This window comes from Capricornis sumatraensis, chromosome 8 (genome assembly GCF_032405125.1).
Source record: "Capricornis sumatraensis isolate serow.1 chromosome 8, serow.2, whole genome shotgun sequence".
In the NCBI taxonomy this organism is placed as follows: Eukaryota; Metazoa; Chordata; class Mammalia; order Artiodactyla; family Bovidae; genus Capricornis; species Capricornis sumatraensis.
In genome coordinates, this window is record NC_091076.1 from 56,884,502 (window position 1) to 56,909,281 (window position 24,780).

A 24,780-nucleotide genomic window follows, 5' to 3' on the forward strand; every position below is an offset into this window, starting at 1 on the left:
TTCGTTGTGCAAAAGCTTTTAAGTTGAATTAGGGCCCATTTGTTTATTTTTGCTTTTATTTCCAATATTCTGGGAGATGGGTAATAGAGGATCCTGCTGTGGTTTATGTTGGAGTGTTTTGCCTATGTTCTTCTCTAGGAGTTTTTTAGTTTCTGATCTTACACTTAGATCTTTAATCCATTTTGAGTTTATTTATGTGTATGATGTTAGAAAGTGTTCTAGTTTCATTCTTTTACAAGTGGTTGACCAGTTTTCCCAGCATCACTTGTTAAAGAGATTGTCTTTTCTCCATTGTATATTCTTTGTTCCTTTGTCAAAGATAAGGTGTCCATAGGTGCATGGATTTATCTCTGGGCTTTCTATTTTGTTCCATTGATCTATATTTCTGTCTTTGTGCCAATACCATACTGTCTTGATGACTGTTGCTTTGTAGTAAAGTCAGGCAGGTTGATTCCTCCAGTTCCATTCTTCTTTCTCAAGATTGCTTTGGCAATTTGAGGTTTTTTGTATTTCCATACAAATTATGAAATTATTTGTTCTAGCTCTGTGAAAAATACCGTTGGTAGCTTGATAGAGATTGCAGTGAACCTGTAGATTGCTTTGTGTAGTATACTTATTTTCACTATATTGATTTCTCCAATCCATGAACATGGTATATTTCTCTATCTATTTGTGTCCTCTTTGATTTCTTTCATCAGTGTTTTATAGTTTTCTATTTATAGGTTTTTTGATTCTTTAGGTAGATATATTTCTAAGTTTTTTATTCTCTTCATTGCAATGGTGAATGGAATTGTTTACTTAATATCTCTTTCTATTTTCTCATCGTTAGTGTATAGGAATGCAAGGGATTTCTGTGTGTTAATTTTATATCCTGAAACTTTACTATGTTGAATAGTAGTGGTGAGAGTGGGCACCCTTGTCTTGTTCCTGACTTTAGGAAAAATGGTTTCAATTTTCCACCATTGAGGATAATGTTTGCTGTGAGTTTGTCTTATATAGCTTTTATTATGTTGAGGTATGTTCCTTCTATTCCTGCTTTCTGGAGGGTTTTTATCATAAATGGATGTTGAATTTTGTCAAAGGCTTTCTCTGCATCTATTGAGATAATCATATGGTTTTAGAAATGAAGAACCCCAGGGTTAGTAGAAGGAAAGAAATCTTAAAAATTAGAGCAGAAATAAATGCAAAAGAAACAAAAGAGACTGTAGCAAAAATCATCAAAGCAAACTCTGGTTCTTTGAGAAGATAAATACAATTGACAAACGATTAGCCAGACTCATTAATAAACAAAAGGAGAAAAATCAAATCAATAAAATTAGAAATGAAAACAGATAAATCATAACAGACAACACAGAAATACAAAGGATAATAAGAGGCTACTATCAGCAACTATATGCCAATAAAATGGACAATGTGGAAGAAATGGACAAATTTTTAGAAAAGTGCAACTTTCCAAAACTGAACCAGGAAGAAATAGAAAATCTTAACAGACCCATCACAAGCATGGAAATTGAAACTGTAATCAGAAATCTTCCAGCAAACAAAAGCCCAGGTCCAGATGGCTTCACTGCTGAATTCTACCAAAAATTTAGAGAAGAGCTAACACCTATCCTACTCAAACTCTTCCAGAAAATTGCAGAGGAAGGTAAACTTCCAAACTCATTCTATGAGGCCACCATCACCCTAATACCAAAACCTGACAAAGATGCCACCAAAAAAGAAAACTACAGGCCAATATCACTGATGAACATACATGCAAAAATCCTTAACAAAACTTTAGCAAACAGAATCCAACAATACATTAAAAAGAACATACATCATGACCAAGTGGGCTGTATCCCAAGGATGCAAGGATTCTTCAACATCTGCAAATCAATCAATGTAATACACCACATTAACAAGTTGAAAAATAAAAACCATATGTTTCTCCTTCATATTTGAATGAGATTCTTGCTGGGGACAGTAATCTGGGTTGTAGGTTTTTCTCTTTCATCACTTTAAGTATGTCATGCAATTCCCTTCTGGCCTGAAGAGTTTCTATTGAAAGATCAGCTGTTATCCTTATGGGAATCCCCTTGTGTGTTATTTGTTGTTTTTCCCTTGCTGCTTTTAATATTTGTTCTTTGTGTTTGATCTTTGTTAATTTGATTAATATGTGTCTTGGGGTGTTTCGCCTTGGTTTTATCCTGTTTGGAACTCTCTGGGTTTCTTGGACTTGGGTGACTATTTCCTTCCCCATTTTAGGGAAGTTTTCAACGATTATCTCCTCAAATATTTTCTCATGGTCTTTCCTTTTGTCTTCTTCTTCTGGGACTCCTATGATTCGAATACTGGGGTGTTTCACATTGTCCCAGAGGTCTCTGAGGTTGTCCTCATTTCTCTTAATTCTTTTTTCCTCTCTGTTTCATTTATTTCTACCATTCTATCTTCTATCTCACTTACCTATCTTCTGCCTCCATTATTCTACTGTTGGTTCCCTCCAGAGTGTTTTGAGCTCATTCATTGCATTATTCATTATATAGTGACTCTTTTTTATTTCTTTTAGGCCCTTGTTAAACATTTCTTACATCTTCTCAATCCTTGTCTACGGGCTATTTATCTGTAACTTCATTTTGTTTTCAAGATTTTGGATCATTTTCACTATCATTATTCTGAATTCGTTTCCCTATCTCTTCCTCTTTTGTTTGGTTTGGTGGGCATTTATCCTGTTCCTTTACCTGCTGAGTATTTCTCTGCTTTTTCATCTTGTTTATATTGCTGTGTTTGGGGTGGCCTTTCTGTATTCTGGCAGTTTGTGGTTACTCTTTACTATGGGGGTTCCTCACTGTGGGTGGGGTTTGATGGGTGGCTTCTCAATGTTTCCTGGTTAGGGAGGCTTGAGTCAGTGTTCTGGTGGGTGGAGCTGGATTTCTTCTCTCTGGAGTGCAATGAAGTGTCCAGTAGTGAGTTTTGAGGTGTCAGTGGGTTTGGTGTGACTTTGGGCAACCTGTATATAGAACCTCAAGGCTATGTTCCTGTGTTGCTGGAGAATTTGTGCGGTATGTCTTGCTCTGGAACTTGTTGGCTGTTGGGTGGTGCTTGGTTTCAGTGTAGGTATGGAGGCTTTTGGATGAGCTCTTATCGATTAATGTTGTCTGGAGTCAGGAGTTCTCTGGTGTTCTCAGGTTTGGACTTAAGCCTCCTGCTTCTGGATTACAGTCTTATTCTTACAGTAGCCTCAAGACTTCTCCATCTGTACAGCACTGATGATAAAACATCTAGATTAATGATTTAAAGTTTCTCCACAGTGAGAGACACCTGGAGAGGTTCACAGAGTTACATGGAGAAGAGAAGAGGGAGGAGGGAGATAGAGGTGACCAGGAGGAGAAGAGGGGGAATCTAAAGGGGAGAGAGCAAGCTAGCCAGTAATCACTTCCTTATGTGCTCTCCACAGTCTGGACCCCTCAGAGATGTTAACGGAGCTACACAGAGAAGATAAGAGGGAGGAAGGAGACAGGTAACCAGGAGGAAAAGGAGGGGGAGGGATCAAAAGGAGAGAGACAGATCCAGCCAGTAATCAGTTCCCTAAGTGTTCTCCACAGCCTGGAACACACAAAGAGACTCACAGAGTTGGGTAGAGAAGAGAAGGGGGAGGGAGGAGATAGAGGCGATCTGGTGGAGAAAAAGGAGAGTCAAAAGGGGGAGAGAGCAATCAAGCCAGTAATCTCACTCCCAAGTAAAAATGGGTACTGAAGATTGGGTTCTTAAAGGTACAAAATTGATAACAAATACCAAAAAGCAAAGATTAAAAATCTAGAGTAGAGGTTAGACTCTCAAAAATACAATATTAAAAAAACAAAACAAAGTCACCAAAATTATAAAATATATATATGAAGTTTGCTTTAAAAATAGGGTCTTTTTTTTTTTGCAAGGTAATAGTAGATTATAAAAATGAAAATAAAGGAGTAATAGAGGACTAAAAAATTAATTAAAAAATGATAATAGTAAAAATATATCTAGGAATTTCTCTGGAGCTGTTGCAGACAGTGTGGGGTCAGTTCAGTTTCAGATAGTTCCTTGATCCAGCTTATACTTCTCAAGATCTATAGGCCCCTTCCAATGTAGTCGTTGCTAACTACAGAGTTTTAATCTGTGGCGCTTGTCACTTCCAAAGCAGTTCCTTCTATTTATTTTAGCTTCTTCTGTTTGCTGGTCTCTTCAGTGTTTAATTTCTGCCCTGAAACAAGGGGGTGAAGGTGGTCACTTATTTAGGCTCACTTGTTCAGTCATGCTGTGGGGAGGGAGGAACACTGCAAACAAATATCATTGGCATGTGTAGGGAGTGCTCGCAGTGTTTCAACTGCACTGGGTTTGCCCCTGCTCATGGTGTGTGTGCTTTCCCAGTCTACACTTCTCAGGCTCTAGGTTGCTCTGCCAGGAACTGTCTGATGCGGGCCCTGGGTTGCGTGCACTTTCCAGGTCTAAGCTGCTCAGGTTCAGGTTCTTGAGTACTCCCCAAAGGCGTAGACTTAGTTCGGCCTGTGTTTTGTGCCCTTCCCAGGTCTGAGCAGCTCGGGTGACCAGGTGCTTGGCGAGCACAGTCACCCCCAGGTGGGTGGTGCATCTTATCGCCTCCCCCATCCCAACCACTAGATTTTCTGGGTGTACAACAGGCACATCTTCTCAGGTGTGCCATGTGTCTCTTCTGGGGAGCTGATGTCTGGCTGTGACCCTCCCAGTGGATGTCAACCATCCAGAATCCCAAGAACTCTTGGTTAGCAATGGAGCCTGTTTGCAGTTTGGTAAAGGATGCCTCTCTGGGGCTGCGATTGCCCCTTTCTGGCTCTGGTTGCCCTCGCGTGCCTGTCTCCGGCAGGGGATGGGCCAGTCCACAGCTAGTACTCAGTCCTTTGTTCTGTGAGCAGGCCTGGTAATGCCTCAGGTTAAGGCTTTTCACAGGATAGTTCTCTCTCTCTCTTTTTTTCCTCTCTCTCTCTGGCTATACCTCAGTTTGGGTTGCTATCTCACATTAGTTCCCTCAGGGCCTTGGGCCCAGTCCTTACCCTAAGCAATGCAGCCCATGCCTCCCTGTTCAGCCTCCACTTGCTGGTGGCAGCTGTGAGCCCTGGGAGTTGCCATTAGGCACATAATCTGTGGGGTTTATTTATTTATTTATTTATTTTTCCTCCCGGTTATGTTGCCTTCTGAGATTCCAAGATTCCCCACAGACCCGCCTGTGAGAGTGTTTCCTGGTGTTTGGAAACTTCTCTTTTAAGACTCCCTTCCTAGGACAGATCTTCATCCCTACCTCTTTTGTCTCTCTTTTTAACTTTTATATTCGTCCTAACTCCTTTCAAAGACAGCGGGCTGCCTTTCTGGGTGCCTGATGTACTCTGCCAGCATACAGAAGTTGTTTTATGGAATTTGCTCAGCATTCAAATATTCTTTAGATGAATTTGTGGCAGAGAAAGTGGTCTCCCCATCCTATTCCTCTGCCATCTTAGGACCACCCCAACAAATTATATTTTAAAATGAAGAAGATTATAGCTTCTTCTTAGTAGATGCAAATAATTCTGAATCTTGTTTTTGGACAATGACTATGTTTTACATACAACATTTCTATATCATTTCATTTTCTATTTTTCTGTTAAACCATATAATTTTAGATTTAGAAAGTATTTTCCATACCCTCTGCCCTATACTATCACCTTTTAATTTTTCTAGGTTTTTTTTTTCTTTTTCTCACTTTCTCTTTCTTTCTCCCTATATTGTAATGGTAATAACTTATCTTTAGATGGTGTTTTAATATACAAAATGCTATTACATAGAAGTTTTCATTTATCCCTCTCAACAAATCAATATGATAGGCAGAGATGCATTTATTTTCTTATTTTATAGATGACAATAAGACCCAGAGTTATTAAATGAGCCACACAATACCTCATAATTTGTAACGAGACATGAATCAGGCTACTTTGATAAGCTCAATACCAAATATACAGCTTGCTTCAATTCAGAAGTACATTCTCTTTCCAGAAGCTAAGCAGAGCTAGAGCAAAGCTGTTATGTGCTGTCCAACATGATATGGCGGGAAGAGCATTGTTTTTAGAGGCAGATATTCTTGGATAAAATCTCTGTCCCATTCCATATTATTCATTTATTCAGGAGATATTCACTGAATGCCTCCCATGTAGTAGTGTCTTGACAGGCACTGGGCATAAGCAAGGAGCAGGAAGTTGGAGCTGCTGATTCAGTGAAAGAGCTTCTCGAACAATGAACCACATTCATTGATGAGAATAAACTCATAGACTATAATGAAATGGCAGCTGAAAAATACTACAAAGAAATTGAAAGTGTTAGTCACTCAGTCATGTCCAACTCTGTGACTCCAGGGACTGCAGCCCACCAGGCTCCTCTGTCCATGGAATTCTCCAGGCAAGAATATTAAACTGGGTTGCCATTCCCTTCTCCAGGAGAGCTTCCTGACCTAGGGATGGAACCCAGGTCTCCAACATTGCAGGCAGATTCTTTACCATCAGAGCCATCAGGGAAGCTCACAAAAAAAGTATAGTGGGATAAAAGAGGGGCTATGGCAGAGGGGGTGTCCAGGGATAATGTGATGTACTTCAGACAAAGGGTGTATGGAAAGCTCTTTTTCCAGAGATAACACTGGAGTGGAGATAGACATGATGAGAGATTGTATCCCACAAATATCTGGAAGAGAAATGGACTAGAGAGTGTTCCTCAAAGCTCAATCACATTAGAATTGCCTGGGGATCTCTAAGAACATCACCAAGACCTACCCTAGAGCTACAAATTGAATTGAGCTGGCATAGAGTTTGGAAGATCCTTTGGAATAACTCCTCTTTCAAATAGATATGTATTATTCCATCCTTCTTCCTTCTGTGTGTGCCTGAGATGCTGGTGCACAAGAATCACCTGCAGGGCCTGTTAAAATTCACAGTGAGACCCCACTCCCAGTTTCTGATTTTGTGGGTCTCGCTTGAGAGTTGGTATTTTACTTCTTTTCCCATCCTCCTCCTCCTCCTTTTTTTTTTTTCTAGATAAGGAAACTGAGGTTTAAATAAATTCTGAGAAATATCAGGAGAAGGTAAATCTGTAGAGACAGGAAGTGACTTGGTGTTTGTGACTGGGGATGAAAATAGGGAGGCGACTACAAATGAACAAGAGGTTTCTTTGGAGATATCACAAATGTTCTAAAATTAGACTTGGGGAAGGATCCTCAGTCAGTCAGTCATGTCTGACTCTTTGTGATCCCATGGGCTGTAACCCCTAAGCTCCTCTCTCCATGGAATTTTTAAGGCAAGAATAATGGAGTGGGTTGCCATTTCCTAATCCAGGGGACATTCCTGACCCAGAGATCGAATCCCATCTCCTGTGTCTCCTGCATTGGCAGGCAGATTCTTTAGCACTGAGTCACCTAGGAAGCCTGTGGAAGGATGCATGGCTCCATAAATTTACTAAAAATCATTGACTTGTACACTTAAAATGAATAAATTTTATGGTATTTAAATGATACTTTTCCCCTTCTCTTTGCCATGAAGTGATGGGGCCAGATGCCATGATCTGAGTTCATTTAATATTTAGCTTTAAATATTTAAATAAATTAAATAAATTTTAAATAAATTAAATAAGTTTTAAATGATACTTCTCCCCTTCTCTTTGCCATGAAGTGATGGGGCCAGATGCCATGATCTGAGTTCATTTAATATTTAGCTTTAAGCTGGTTTTTCACACTCCCCTTCACCCTTATCAAGAGGTACTTTAGTCCCTCTTCTCTTTCTTAGAGTGGTATCATCTGCATTTCTGAGGTTGTTGATCTTTCTCCTGGTAATCTTGATTCTAGCTTGTGACTCATCCAGCCTGGCATTTCTCATGATGTGCTCTGCTTATAAGTTAAATAAACAGGGTGACAATAAACAGCCTTGAAGTACTCCTTTCTCAATCCTGAACTAGTCAGTTGTTCCATATAGAGTTCTAACTGTTGCTTCTTGACTGGTGTACAGGTTTCTCAGGAGACAGGTAAGATGGTCTGGTATTCCCCTCTCTTTAAGAATTTTCCTCATTTTGTTATGATCCACACAGTCCAAGGCTTTAGTGTAGTCAATGAAACAGAGGTGAATGTTCTTTCGGAATTCCCTTGCTTTCTCTGTGATCCAGAGAATGTCGGCAATTTGATCTCTGGTTCCTATGCCTTTTCTAAAGCCAACTTGGACATCTGGAAGTTCATGGTTCACATAATGCTTAAGCCTTGTGTGCAGGATTTTGAGCATAACCTTACTAGCATGCGAGATTAGTGCAGTTTTATGGTGGTGTGAACATTCTTTAGTACTGCCCTTCTTGGGAATTGGGATGAGGATTGACCTTTTCCAGTCCTGTGGTCACTGGTGGGTTTCCCAAATATGCTGAAATATTGAGTGCAGCACTTTGATAGCATCAACTTTTGAGGGCTGTAAATAGCTCTACTGGAATTCCATTGTCACCATTAGCTTTATTGACAGCAGTGCTTCTTAAGGCCCAGTTGACTTTGCACTCCAGAGTGTCTTTCTCTGGGTGAGTGACAACACCATCATGATCATCCAGTTCATTAAGATCTTTTTTGTACAGTTCTTCTGTGTATTCAAAACAGTAGTCATATGTGCCTGTGAGAGGTGGACTGTAAAGAAGGCAGAGTGCTGAAGAATTGATGCTTTCGAACTGTGTGGCTGGAGAAAACACTTGAGAGTATCCCTGAGCAAGGAGATTAAACTAGTCTATCTCAAAGAAAATCAACCTTTGAAAGTACTGGTGCTAAAACTGAAGTTCCAATACTTTGGCTACCTGATGCAAAGAGTTGACTCATTGGAAAAGACCCTGATGCTGGGAAAGATTGAAGGCAGGAGGAGAAGGAGAGGACAGAGTATAAGATGGTTGGATGGCATCACTGACTCAATGGACATGGTTTGAGCAAGCTCCAGGAGTTGGTGATGAACAGGGAAGCCTGGCGTGCTGCAGTCCATGGGGTCTCAAAGAGTTGGAAACTACTAAGCAACTGAACTGAGACATCTCATCAGAAGCCACCCTGCAAAAAACAGGGTGGAATGAAATATATAATATTTTGAAAGAACAAACCACTGACCTAAAACTCTATATCAAGTGAAACAGTCCTGCAAAATTGAAAAAGAAATAAAAACTTTTTCAGACAATTAAAAACTGAAGGCATTCATCAGCAGCAGACCTGCTCCAGAAAAAAATGCTAAAAGAAGCTTTTAAGGGGGAAAAAAGTGGTATAGGTCAAGAAGTCAGAGCATCTACATAGAATATAAAAAGTGCCTATTACGCTGTCTTAAAGCTTATGTTGATGCTTTTGAACTGTGGTGTTGGAGAAGACTCTTGAGAGTCTCTTGGACTGCAAGGAGATCCAACCAGTCCATTCTAAAGGAGATCAGCCCTGGGTGTTCATTGGAAGGACTGATGCTAAAGCTGAAACTCCAGTACTTTGGCCACCTCATGCGAAGAGCTGACTCATTGGAAAAGACTCTGATGCTTGGAGAGATTGGGGGCAGGAGGAAAAGGGGACAACCGAGGATGAGATGGCTGGATGGCATCACTGACTCGATGGACATGAGTTTGAGTGAACTCCGGGAGTTGGTGATGGACAGGGAGGCCTGGCGTGCTGTGATTCATGGGGTCACAAAGAGTCGGACACGACTGAGCAACTGAACTGAACTTCCCCAAAGTGCATTTATTGATGACCATATGTCATATTAGCTCATTGTGTAGGTTAAGTGGGATGACCCCTGTGAAGTACTCAACCCAGTGCCTGGTATTCAGTAGGCACTCAATGAACATTAGCTATCACTGTTAGCTTACTAGTTCTCTGTAGTCCTTCAGGATAAACCTGTCATGTGTTTTTGTAAAGACCTTAAATATTGAATCAGATTTAGTCAACTTTCTTCATACAGTCATGGTACACACTTCCCAGTGGCAGCTGCAGCTTTGACACCTGCTATTGGGTGTGATTCTTATTGGTGAAAAATGCTTACTTTTCATTCCATCTGAGTCTGTAACTTGTCACAGAAGGCTGACAGTGGACAGCTCCCACAGTGGTAGATTGGAGAGGCTTCCTGGCCTCTGCAGAATGGAACTGAACTCTTCTATGAGAGGCAAATAGAATTCAGTGCACACTTGAGTTGCATTACAGGATTAGAGAGATATGAGTCATCAAGTGCCTTGATGAATCACAAGTAGTAAGTGATGTAAATGCAGATAAACACGATAATCGAAAAGAATGAATGGTGCCTTTCTCCAGGTCAGGCTGTGGGCTGGGGGTGGGAGAGTTGGGATTACTCCATTGTAGGAATTTATCCTGTGGAGTAATTGCAAATATTAAATGCCAACATTATGGGATTTTAATGTTTCTCATAAGTAAATGCATTAGCTTTTACATAATTTATTCTGCTTAGGACAAATAAGTGTGTTAGAGGCACCTTTGTTTCTCTAAATATATATTAACCCTATGAATGCAGTTGAAAAAAATGCAGTTTTTTAATGCACTTGAACCACTACTAGTTATAAATATTCAGACTGATTTTTAGACAAATTAGATAAAACAGCAGAGCATCTCAAAAATTAATGATGACAGTAGCAAGTTGCTTAAACATGCCTTCATATCACCTCTGTTTCTTCCCTGAAACAATGGAGTTAATGAGATGCTTATTTCATCATTGTGAGTATTTACCTCCCAGCACCGTTATAAGCTTAGAACAGGTGCTCCAAAGATGCTAGTTCTTCCCATATGTGCATTATGTTACAGTTCTGAATCCCCAGTTCTTTAATCTGACAAAAGAAGATTATTTTTATACCTACATTGTTAGTGAAAATGATATATAATACATACTAGTTACTTGTAATGTACTAGGCACCAAAGTAAGAGCTTTAGATGGACTACCTAACTTAGCCTTCACAATCATTCCTCTACATAGAGACTCTTTTCAGACCCACTTTGAAGCTGAGGAAAGCAAGGCAAGCAGGTGTAAGAGTTTAGAACATATCTGGGATGTGACTCTAAGCTCCTGCTATAATTACCATGCTGTATTCTTGGCTATGGGAGTTTTGAAATGACTCTGGAATAATATGAGAAAAGAAAACACAGCCTAATTCACTTAAGGTAATAATATTCTTACTTCATCCTTACTCCATTCCTGGCTTTTCTTTGTTCCTTGTCTCAAGACCCCAGAAGCAGCACCTAAAAAATACCTCTTCTAGCTGTTGGAGGCCTATTGCACAAGCACACTAGGCTGGAGGACTCAGGGGATCATCTCAGTGGAAGGGCCATCCTGGGTGGTTTAAGGCAGGAACCCTGGCTTGGAAACTGGAAGGAACAGTTTCCCATCAGGCTTTGCCACCAAGAGTGTCATTGCCTTACTCTTGGCTAGGCAATGACATATTTTACATAAGCATCTAAGATCCCTTACAACTCTAATATTCTGTGCTATCTTTATTGGAATCATTAATTTATGATTTGGAACAATGGCTTGGAGTACATGTGTGAAGAGACTAGATCTAAATTAAGACACATTTGGGAAGAAGGGGCTGATGTCACCCTCTTGCTATCCCAAGCCCTGGTCAATATCACAGATCTTTGTTGAGATTACAGGAGATAATGAATCTAAAACTGGAAACTACACTTTGTTTAGAGAAATAAATGTTAGTATTATTGAAAGAATTTATAGCAGGTCAAATTAAAAGACATTTACTCCTTGGAAGAAAAGCTATGACCAACCTAGACAGCATGTTAAAAAGCAAAGGCATTACTTTGCCAACAAAGGTCCGCATAGTCAAAGCTATGGTTTTTCCAGTGGTCATGTATGGAAGTGAGAGTTAGACCATGAAGAAAGCTGAAGGCCGAAGAATTGATGCTTTTGAACTGTGGTGTTGGAGAAGACTCTTGAGAGTCCCTTAGACTGCAAGGAGATCCAACCAATCCATCCTAAAGGAAATCAGTCCTGACTATTGGAAGGACTGATGCTGAAGCTGAAACTCTAATACTTTGGCCACCTGATATGAAGAACTGACTCATTTGAAAAGACACTGATGCTAGGAAAGATTGAAGGCGGGAGAAGGGGATGACAGAGGATGAGATGGTTGGATGGCATCACCGACTCAGTGGACATGAATTTGAGTAAACTCTGGGAGTTGGTGATGGACAGGGAGGCCTGGTGTGTTGCAATCCATGGGGTTGCAAAAAGTCGGAAACAACTGAACGACTGACTGAACTGAATTGAAAGTGATTGGAAAATTTCAAATGCAGAATATATGGCTATCACAGTGACACTGACAGATCACCAAGAGAAATATATTCCAAACTGAAAAGCCAAGTATTGTTTGGTGAAAGAGTTTGTTTGAATTTTTCCTTAACATCCCATAGGAAAACTCGAACAAAATTTTTGGCCAACACATTATAAGCCTATTCCTAATTGTTTGATCATGGCCAAGAATGTAGAGGGTCCCAGAAAGTTTATACATTTTTTCTAAATTTCTTAGTGGAAAGATGGAGGTGGAACTTTCTGTAACAGAGGGTGTGGAGTTTCAGATGTGCTGTGCTGTGCTTAGTTGCTCCATCATGTCTGACTCCTTGTAACCCCGTGGAGTATAGCCCACCAGGCTCCTCTGTCCAGGGGATTGATTCTCGAGGCAAGAATGCTGGAGTGGGTTGCCATTTCCTTTTCCAGGGGATTTTCCTGACCCAGGGACTGAACTCATGTCTCCTGCATTGTCAGGTGGATTCTTTACCATTGAGCCACCTGGGAACCTTCTTTTGCCCTGCTTAAGTTACCTGGATGGTGATTATAGCTCTCACCACCATCAATGCCTAAAGCCAAACATAAGACCTATGAAAGCAGGATTCTCATCTGTTTTTTTCACCATTGTATCATTAAAGCCATAAGGGAGGTGTGCCGTAGTGGTGCTGCATGACCAGCTGTTTTTCGTACACTGTGTAATCTCAGCTTGGAAATAAATAGTCTGCATCTGCCTGTTCTATTTTTATAGCCAACTAGACATTATGAGTATAAGGCCTTTGGTGTTCTGGAGGATTTGCCACCAGATCTACCTGCAGATGTACATACGAACTGGAACTATAGGCGAATGGATGGATCTGTTAAAGGTGAGTAACACTTGCAACTTTTTAAAATCAGTTATTGAGTAGACTCTATTGTCATTTACTTTAGCCACTAGACAACAACAGGTTTGATTTCTACAGTGTCATATTTCATTTTAAATTTTGGCTTAAATGTCTGGAGTGCTGGGCTGAATTATGCCTTCATAACTTCTAGGGCTTGCTCTTTGTATACTCATATTTACTCTCTGATTTGCTCTGAAGGCTACTTTGCCCTTACTATAAGTTCATTCTTATCCCACATACCTGGGTGGGCATGGAAGTCTTCTTGGAGGAGATAGTCCTCAAGCTTTGTTTTCGAAATTGAATCCAAGTTTTAGAGACAACAATGATACATATATGTGGGGAGGTAAGAGGGTGAGGGGCTAGTGGTATACGGACATTCTAGACCCAGGAACAGATGCCTAAAGTGAGGAAGGAATTAAACAACATGAAATATTTTTTTTAAAAAATGGTGAGTAGTTGAGTGCTGTTGGGTTATTGGGTACCAGAATCTGGAACTAGGCTGGGAGGAGCATCCAGAGCTTCTAGAAAATCTAGAGTTATTAGAAAATCTACAAAAATGGCCCTAGAAAATCTAGAGTTCTAAGATTTCCCCTAGAAATTATGGAGAGTTATGCCACTGCTGGCTGCTAAGTCGCTTCAGTTGTGTCCGACTCTGTGCGACCCCATAGATGGCAGCCCACCAGGTTCCCCAATCCCTGGGAGTCTCCAGGCAAGAACACTGGAGTGGGTTGCCATTTCCTTCTCCAATGCATGAAAGTGAAAAGTGAAAAGTGAAAGTGAAGTCGCTCAGTGGTGTCCAACTCTTCACGACCCCATGGACTGCAGCCCACCAGGTTCCTCCGTCCATGGGATTTTCCAGGCAAGATTACTGGAGTGGGGTGCCATTGCCTTCTCTGTGAAAGCCTTTAATAAGCCAATTTTTCTGCTAAACTTGCTAGAGTGGTGGTAAGCCAAGCCTATTTTCACAGGTACCTTCCCTGAACTGATCACTGTGACCGTGTCTGGCTCATTTTCCCAGTCCTGAGATTAATGCCAAGTCAGTCCTGCTTAAACCCACATAGTGGAGAAGGAGGAGAAGGGTGATGCCCTGAAGGAGAATGAGGTGCTAGTCTAAGAAGGGGAGAGTCATAGCAGAGTAGGCGAAAGCAACTGATGTCGACAACTACCCTTCCTTTCAAGGGCATCTTCAGCCTCTTATACCAATGGGCTGGCAATCTTCACCCCATGATCTGCTTCTAATAGCTTTCTTTTTTCAAAAGCTAAATTAACACATTTCCACAGTCAGTATCTCCTCAAGGGTCTCTCTTGGTTCCTACAGCAGCCTTGGCTTGGATCCTTCTCTAAATGGTTAGCTAGAAGCTTCCTTGGAGAAGGCAATGGCACCCCACTCCAGTACTCTTGCCTGGAAAATTCCATGGATGGAGGAGCCTAGTAGGCTACAGTCCATGGGGTCACTAAGAGTCAGACACGACTGAGTGACTTCACTTTCACTTTTCACTTTCATGCATTGGAAAAGGAAATGACAACCCACTCCAGTGCTCTTGCCTGGAGACTCCCAGGGATGGGGGAACCTGGTGGGCTGCCATCTCTGGGGTCGCACAGAGTCAGACATGACTGAAGCGACTTAGCAGAAGCTTCCTACACAGCTTGAAGGCAGAAGTTGTGCAGTCCGTAGCATTTCTTTGCTATCTCCCTCCGAAAACTGATGCTATTTGCATGCAATAACACAGCAGATATTAAAGAGATTTGGCCCCTATAGCTGTGACAGAAAGTAACATGGGAAAGAGGCAAGAAATCTAGGGTTAGCATAGCAAAATTTCTAGCTGTTCAGGAAGGACACTAACCTCTATGGAAATTTTATTTCCCTACTAAACACACCAGACTGGGTGGCTTAGTCCCAGGATGCCTGTAATATGTCAAGTCTTAAGAGAGGAGTAAGGGCACAACAGAGCCACTGTTGGTACTCTACTGACATCTGGTGGTTACCCTGATTTTTAAACCAAAAAAATCATTTTTGGATGCCTAATTTTGCTTTACTCATCATAAGAAAATTGTTTTGGTATATAATGAAAGTTTTGTTAGACTGTTTTTTTAAGTCTTTATTGAATGTGTCATAATATTATTTCTGTTTCATGTTTTGGTTTTTTGGCCATGAGGCATGTGGGACTCTAGCTCCTTGACCAGGGATCAAACCTACACTCCCTGCATTGGAAGGTGTTGTCTAAATCACTGGCCAACCAGAGAGGTCCCTGGATTGTTTTACTTTTAATGTGTTTTTATATCTATTAGACATTGTCCCTGGGCCACAAGCCTTCAGTGATAATAAATGTCTGACTTTTTCTAATATTTTGTGCCTAAGTTAGTGGTTTATCGTTCCCTACAAACTCATCATATCAAAGCTTCTTGTGTAATTGAAATCACAGAAGCTTTCAGTTGTGGTAACTTCTTTGTTTCTCCTTAGACCTTTACGAAAGAGAGTGCAACAGAGAGGTACTGGTCTACTGGGAAGTGGAGAGCCCTTCTCACAAGTTCATCAGAGATACATCCTTTCCAAAGGTTCATCTTTACTCATCCTTCTAAGTGTTTCTGTGCCCCGTGGCTGTCACCCAATGGTGGTGTGTCCGGCAGGGTGGACAACATTGTCTGATTCTTTCAGAAGCATCTGCTAAAGCTGTTCCTTCTTGTGTGACTTTCAGAAACCTCAGAGTGTGATTTCTGGGCCTGACCACGTGCAGTATCTGTAATTGTGGGAAGGCAGCTCATATTTTTTGAGAACTATTCTAGGAAATCTTCGTGCCACAGTACTGGGGGCTTGGAAACAACTTTTCATAAAAAGTATTCAATACATTCCCTCCATGTATAGAAGACAAAGCCAGAATCCAGAGAGGTAAGGTGACAGGTACACAGACAGGTGGTAAGCAACCAGCTGGGGGCTGGAACTCATGCCCACATTCCCAGCTCTCTCCTCCTACCCTACCCTACAGATACTGGCTCTGGACATTGTGTGCATGTTTTTCTGCTCACTTTCATTGATTATGATATGAAGCAGTTGAATGGATGTGGGAAGTTTTAGCTGATACTCCAGGGTTCTGTGAAGCTTCCTTAGGGTCAGGCTAGGAAGGTGTGATGGACATTTACTGGGTGGGCAGATGGGATGGAATATAGGCAGGGACAGGGGAGATTTCAACTCCACTGTCCTCTTCAATCATACCAGCTGAGTGTTTTACACACCGAATTTCCATAAAAGTTCCTTTAAACAGAGTCTCTGTGATTTAACCAAAACTTTGGAATCACTGTACTGGATTATTGCTAGACTATTTTCTAACTCAACCATTCTGTAAATCTGTGTGTATTGTCCATTAAATATTGTCCATTAAAAAGAAATGGCATGTGGGGGTGTGTTTGTGGGAATTGTTTGCATGTATTTTGTTTGTATACCCATCTGAATGCAGAGTTCCAAAGAACAGAAAGGAGAGATAAGAAAGCCTTGCTCAGTAATCAATGCAAAGAAACAGAGGTAAACAATAGAAAGGGAAGGACTGCAGATCTCTTCAAGAAAATTAGAGCTAGGAGGGAACATTTCATGCAAATGTGGGCACAATAAAGGACCGAAATGGTATGGACCTAACAGAAGCAGAAGATACTAGGAAGAGGTGCCAAGAATACAGAGAAGAACTATGCAAAAAGATCTTAATGACCCAGATAACCACGATGGTGTGATCACTCACCTAGACCCAGACATCCTGGAATGTGAAGTCAAGTGGGCCTTAGGAAGCATCACTATGAACAAAGCTAGTGGAGGTGGTGGAATTCCCATAGAGAGATTTCAAATCCTAAAAGATGATTCTGTGAAAGTGCTACACTCAATATGCCAGTTCAGTTCAGTTCAGTCCGACTCTTTGCAACCCCATGAATCACAGCACGCCAGGCCTCCCTGTTCATCACCATCTCCCGGAGTTCACTCAGACTCACGTCCATTGAGTCCGTGATGCCATCCAGCTATCTCATCTTCGGTCGTCCCCTTCTCCTCCTGCCCCCAATCTCTCCCAGCATCAGAGTCTTTTCCAATGAGTCAACTCTTCACATGAGGTGGCCAAAGTACTGGAGCTTCAGCTTTAGCATCATTCCTTCCAAAGAAATCCCAGGGTTGGTCTCCTTCAGAATGGACTGGTTGGATCTCCTTGCAGTCCAAGGGACCCTCAAGAGTCTTCTCCAACACCACAGTTCAAACGCATCAATTCTTTGGCGCTCAGCCTTCTTCACAGTCCAACTCTCACATCCATACATGACCACAGGAAAAACCATAGCCTTGACTTTAAACTCAACAGTGGCCATAGGACTAGAAAATTTCAGTTTTCATTCCAATCCCAAAGAAAGGCAATGCCAAAGAATGATTAAACTACCACACAATTGCACTAATCTCACACACTAGCAAAGTAATGCTCAAAATTCTACAAGCTAGGCTTCAACTGTACATGAACAAAGAACATACAGATGTTCAAGCAGAATTTAGAAAAGGTAGAGGAATCAGAGATCAGATAGGCAACATCCATTGGATAAATGAAAAAGCTGAATGAAGCACAAGCTGGAATCAAGATTGCTGGAGAAATATCAATAAACTCAGATAGGCAGATGATGCCACTCTTATGGCAGAAAGTGAAGAGGAACTAAACAGCCTCTTGATGAAACTGAAAGAGAAGAGTGAAAAAGCTAGCCTAAAAGTCAATATTCAAAAAGCTAACATCATGGCACCTGGTCCCATCTTTTCATGACAAATAGGTAGGGAAACAGTGGAAACAGTGACAGACTTTATTTTCTTAGCCTCCAAAATCCCTGCAGATGGTGACTGCAGCCATGAAATTAAAAGATGCTTGCTCCTTGGAAAAACAAGCTATGACCAACCAGCATATTAGAAAGCAGAGACATTACTTTGCCAACAAAGTTCTGTATAGACAAAGCTATGGTTTTTCCAGTAGTCATGTATGGATGTGAGAGTTGAACCATAAAGAAAGCTGAGCACTGAAGAATTGATGCTTTTGAACTGTGGTGTTGGAGAAGACACTAGCGAGTCCCTTGGACTACAAGGAGATCAAACCAGTCAATCCTAAAGGAAATCAGTCCTGAATATTCATTGGAAGGATGATGCTGAAGCTGAAATTCCAATACTTTGGCCACCTGATGCAAAGAACTGACTCATTTGAAAAGACCCTGATGCTTGGAAAGGTTGAAGGTGGGAGGAGAAGGGGACGGTGGAGGATGAGATGGTTGGATGGCATCACTGACTCAATGGACAAGGGTTTGAGCAGGCCCCAGTAGTTGGTGATGGACAGGGAAGCCTGGCTTGCTGCAGTCCATGGAGTCACAAAGAGTCAGACATGACTGAGCGACTGAACTGATTTTGTGTGTATGTATCAATCCTAGTCCAGCTAGATTACAGACCCCACAAGGGACTATTTCTGGCACAATTTGCACAGACTGATAATGAGTTTGTATATACGTGGTTGGTAATTCAAGAAATCATTACTTAATCTCTTCGATTTTATGTGGTTTTCTGTCATCCTGCCAACACCTGTGCAGTATAGGAGCCATCATCCCCATCAGACAGGGAAGGCATCTGAGGCAGAGGGACGTTAACAACTCTGCTCAGGTTCTCGTCAGGGTCTCACTGCTAGTTGTGGCAGAGGCAGTTGTGGATCCAGGTACAGCTGTGTCCAGAGAAGGTGATCTGGACCAGAGAAAACCCACCTCTCTGACCTCACAGGAACACTGCAGGGAGGTGTTCTCAGGAGTGGACACTTGGCACTCCTTGAAGGTTTGTTCCATTGGCTTCCCAGTGCCACACAATCCCATAATGAGTTTCTCAGTCTTTGTATATACGTATAGGTCACATACATATACACAATGGACTATCTGCAGAGTGTCTAGGGGAGGAGAAGACCGGTGTGGGTGCTGCAGGGATTTCAAGCTGGCCCTGGCTGTGGTTTTGGCTATTGTAATGTAATTGTGATACACTTAAAGTGAAGTTTTTGGATTGTTTTAGGCATTGATTCTTTCCCCTATGAAGCCTAGAATTCTGCGGTGGGACAGTCTAATGAACACATTAAAGAGCTGAGCCCTCTGCAGCTATGAAAGGAAGTCTCACCAGATTGTGGAGTCTCATCTGGTTCAGACTCAGGTTCCGTCACTTCAGCTGGGCAGTGGGATCTTCTGCAACTTTCTTTACCTTTCTCAGCCTCAGTTTTGTCATCCATAAAATAAGGATACTTATGGCAAATTCACAGGGAAAGTTTCAGCATCAAATTTGATGCTGTGTGATATGTGTACATAGTAAGGGCTCAGTAAGATGTGATTCCTGCTGTTTCTTAAAGTCAAATTGTCTTCTCAGTATTAGTACCATAGACACAGTTGTTGTTCTGTGAGTGTTTATGGAGATGAACGTGAAAGTGTTAGTTACTCACTCATGTCCAACTCTTTGCAACCCCATGGACTGTAGCCTGCCAGGCTCCTTTGTCCAGGAAATTCTCCAGGCAAGCATACTGGAGTGGGTGGCCATTTCCTCCAGGGATCTTCCTGGCCAGGGATTGAACGTGGGTCTTCTGCATTGGATGCAGATTCTGTACCCTCAGAGCCACCAGTGAAGACCTTATGAGATGAGATGGCTTTATTATCCTTGGTGAATCAGAACCAGTGAGGTATCAGTCCACTAAATATTTGGGTACGCATGTGTCTTCCTATGGCCACCAGGTGTAAGCAACCGTGTCTGACCATCCTCTGTGCATAGATGTCAGTGATTTGGGGGAGAACAGAGAGTAATGGCCTCATTTTTATTGAGTGTAATTCTGCTCCAGTCTCTCTCCAGAGCCTCCACCAAGTTGAGTAACTTACCTAGGATCACACAGCTAATAAGTGAACAATCTTCTGAGATCTCATTGCCTTCTTGGAGAAAGGAGTAGTTTTCCTACATAATCAAGTCAACAAGGAACCATTCACAAGTGGGTAATGCATGTTCTCAAATGAGAACACCAGGTGGGAGGACCCATGGTTTTGCAGGGCAGGTAGGTAGACAAGGTATGAAGTGAAGTAACAATTGAAGGGAGCAAATACCAAGTGGAGAAACAGAATCATGTCCCTTTGCTTCTGGCTTGTGGGCTTTCCTTCTGCCCATCTGACATGCTGGCCTTGATATTATGCTTTGACTGGTGGTGTAGTGTGTCTATGTGCGGCAGCGGCAATAGCTGGACATTGACGAGCACAAAATCCATGTGTTCCTGGCCCAGAGTACCTCTGAGCCACAGTTTCCAGAGAAGTCAGGTGTGATCAGGTGAGGCAGTTCTAGCAGAGGCTGGAGATCAGAGCAATGGCAAGAGGGGGAGAAAAGGTAAAAAGAGGGCACATGTTGGGGTATCTGCCAAGGCCACCCGTGTGAAGGCCACATTGACTGCCGGCATGTAGAGTGCAAGATGCTTATTCCCTGAGGTCAGAGACTGGACATGGTGTAAAGAAACAAGGGAGACTCAATTTATCCCCAGAAGCTTGGGTAAAATGTAAGTGGATGTTTAAATCTGATCAGTTCACTCTTTACCCTTGCATTGTCCAGGTGAAATCAGAACATCCAAGTGAATCAGAAGGCTTAGAAACTCACTTCAGGCTCATCTTATACTGCACACACCAGCCTCCTGCACATGGGCAGGAGAGCTAGTAGGACCATCTCTGAGGAGACACCTCTTCTCAGCAAAAACTCAGGGACTGAGGACCTGCTTTCCTTGAGTTCCAACCTCAGGAGAGAGTCTGAGAGGGCCACTTGTGGCCACTTGCTGGACTGAATAGATGTGGCTATGGGGCTACAGCAAAATCTGAACAATAGTTCTGACGTGTAAATCAGCCACCTTGGACATGTCACCTCACTCTTCTGAGTCTCCAATTTATCGTACATCAACTGGGGTCTATTTTATCAACTTCTTAGAACTGAGATAATTAATGAGCTGCTGCTGCTGCTGCTGCTAAGTCACTTCAGTCATGTCTGACTCTGTGCGACCCCATAGCCAGCAGCCCACCAGGCTCCTCCGTCCCTGGGATTCTCCAGGCAAGAACCCTGGAGTGGGTTGCCATTTCCTTCTCCAGTGCATGAAAGTGAAAAGTAAAAGTGAAGTCGTTCAGTCATGTCCGACTCTTCATGGCCCTATGGACTACAGTCCACTAGGCTCCTCCGTCCATGGGATTTTCCAGGCAAGAGTACTGGATTGGGGTGCCATTGCCTTCTCCGTAATTAATGAGAGAAATAATTAAATGAGTGATATATCGAAGTGCCAAGTACTTGCCAGTCAGTCAGTTCAGTCACTCAGTCGTGTCTGACTCTTTGCAACCCCATGGACTGAAGAATGCCAGGCCTCCCTGTCCATCACCAACTCCCAGAGTTTACTCATGTACATTAAGTCAGTGATGGCATCCAACCATCTCATCCTCTGTCATCCCCTTCTCCCCCTGACTTCAATCTTTCCCATCATCAGGGTCTTTACAAATAAGTCAGCTCTTCGCATCAGGTGGCTAAAGTACTGGAGTTTCAGCTTCAAAATCAGTACTTCCAATTTCTTTTAGGATGGACTGATTGGATCTCCTTGCAGTCCAAGGGACTCTCAAGAGTCTTCTCCAACAGCACAGTTCAAAAGCATCAGTTCTTCGGTGCTCAGCTTTCTTCACAGTCCAAATCTCGCATCCATACATGACCACAGGAAAAACCATAGCCTAAACTAGACAGACCTTTGTTGGCAAAGTAATGTCTCTGCTTTTTAATATGCTATCTATGTTGGTCATAATTTTTCTTCCAAGGAGTAAGTGTCTTTTAATTTCATGGCTGCAGTCATCATCTGCAGGGAGTTTAGAGCCCCCTAAAATAAAGTCAGCCACTGTTTAACTGTTTCCCCACCTATTTGCCATGAACTGATAGGACTGGATGCCATGATCTTGGTTTTCTGAATGTTGAGCTTTAAGCCAACTTTTTCACTCCCTTCTTTCACTTTCATCAAGAGTCTCTTTAGTTCTTCTTCACTTTCTGCCATAAGGGTGGTGTCATCTGCATATCTGAGGTTTTTGATATTTCTCCCAGCAATCTTGATTCCAGCTTGTGCTTCATCCAGCCCAGCATTTCTCATGATGTACTCTGCATAGAAGTTAAATAAGCAGGATGACAATATACAGCCTTGATGTACTCCTTTTCCTATTTGGAACCACTCCATTGTTCCATGTCCAGTTCTAACTGTTGCTTCCTGACCTGCATACAGATTTCTCAGGAGGCAAGTCAGGTGGTCTGGTGTTCCCAGCTCTCTCAGAATTTTCCACAGTTTATTGTGATCCACACAGCCAAAGGCTTTGGCATAGTCAATAAAGCAGAAATAAATGTTTTTCTGGAACTCTTTTGCTTTTTTGATGGCAATCATTTAATAAACAGCAGTAGAATGTGACCTAAGGCAGAGCAGAGGAGAGAGTGCACTTGAATCTGCATTACCTCCCTCCTTACTTTCTGTCCAGAGAGGTGAAAGGTTTGCAGGGTTTGTCCTGTATCTTTCGAACAGTTTCCCTCCTTCTGAATTGTCCTTTTTTCCCTCTCTAGTTTTCATGTTTTACTTCGATAACTTAAATTGTTCAGTTCCAAACTGGCTCTCAAGTGGGCTGCCAAGGGAAGACTCCAGGAGGCAGGTAGGGCTGCCAGCCTGAAAAGATACACTTCGCAGGACTTATGAAGCTGTTTTATGATCAGTTTGTTTGACTGACTCTGATTAGGACTAGGTTTGCCGACATCCAGGATAGAGGCTAGAAGAAAAGACAAAACATTTTTGGCTTGAATCTGCTTTCTCCCAGAGATCCCACCAGGGTCACTCTCTGGAATCTCCAGATAACAGTCTGTTCCTTGTAGAAATTAGGGTGCCTGTGGACCCTGCATCTGCTTATGGAGGAGTTAGGCCAACCTGGCTTAGGAGACAACAGGTCGTATCCAAGCTTGGGGAAGCCTCCGGCTTTGTTCTTGTTGTTTTCTTTTTCTGTAAGGATAAAGGAACTCAGTGGTGCCCAGATCACTAGAGACTGCCTAGGATCTGAAAGCATGGGCACCATTCAGTCTGTTTTGCCGGGTCCTACTTACAGGCTGGGGACTCACCAATCCCTTGGGAGAGTGAAAAAGCACATAGACTTGAGTAAAACATCATATTTTGAACCTCCATCCTGCTTCTGACTATGTAATCTAGGTAACCCAGCAATTTCTTCCTTCTAAGAATGGAGATGGATATTCCCACTCTGTAGTTCAGTTCAGTTCAGTCACTCAATCATGTCCGACTCTTTGTGACCCCCTGAACCACAGCACGCCAGGCCTCCCTGTCCATCACCAACTCCCGGAGTCCACCCAAATCCACGTCCATTGAGTCTGTGATGCCATCCAACCATCTCATCCACTGCCATCCCCTTCTCCTCCTGTCTTCAATCTTTACCAGCATCAAGGTCTTTTCAAATGATTCAGTTCTTCGCATCAGGTGGCTAAACTATTGGAGTTTCAGCTTCAACATCAGTCCTTCCAATGAACACCCAGGACTGATCTCCTTTAGGATGGACTGGTTGGATGTCCTTGCAGCCCAAGGGACTTTCAAGAGTCTTCTCCAACACCACAGTTCAAAAGCATCAATTCTTGGGCACTCAGCTTTCTTCACAGTCCAACTCTCACATCCATACATTACCAGTGGAAAAACTATAGCCTTGACTAGACAGACCTTTGTTGGCAAAGTAATATCTCTGCTTTTTAATATGCTATCTAGGTTGGTCATAACTTTCCTTCCAAGGAGTAAGCATCTTTTAACTTCATGGCTGCAATTACCATCTGCAGTGATTTTGGAGCCCAGAAAAATAAAGTCTGACACTGTTTCCACTGTTTCCCCATCTATTTGCCATGAAGTGAGGGGTAAACAGAACATCTGTGGGAAGTCTTGAACCATGTTCAACACTAAGTAAAGGATGACATATCCTGCCTTATGCTCCCGACTCTTGCCATTTTCTAACTCGGTAAAGCAAGTTCTTTCTCTCATTTCTCTGGAAGCATCCCTTAGTCCAAGCCAATCTCATTACATGCTTTCGTTTTCCTTTTAAAAAATGATGTCTTAGAAATACCTTAGCATTTTATTAGACAAATCTAAAATATACAGCAAGATTTTACAACAGTGGTGCCTGCCTTACCTATGCCCTCAGTCCAGTTCAGTTCAGTTCAGTTGCTCAATCATGTCCAACTCTTTGTGACCCCATGAATCGCAGCCCGCCAGGCCTCCCTGTCCATCACCATCTCCCGGAGTTCACTCAGACTCACGTCCATGGAGTCAGTGATAACATCCAGCCATCTCATTCTCTGTCGTCCCCTTCTCCTCCTGCCCCCAATCCCTCCCAGCATCAGTCTTTTCCAATGAGTCAACTCTTCACATGAGGTGGCCAAAGTACTGGAGCTTCAGCTTCAGCATCATTCCTTCCAAAGAAATCCCAGGGTTGATCTCCTTCAGAATGGACTGGTTGGATCTCTATGCAGCATCTTACCTTTTGTCATCATCTGTAGCAACACTCTGTAGAAATCTGCTCATGCGCCCTAT

General features: G+C 42.3%; 1 pseudogene; it reads left to right on the plus strand.

Moving 5' to 3' along the window:
• The window catches only part of LOC138083559 (ubiquitin-conjugating enzyme E2 D1-like), a 57,589-nt pseudogene that overhangs the window by 25,755 nt on the left and 7,054 nt on the right, over positions 1-24,780 (plus strand).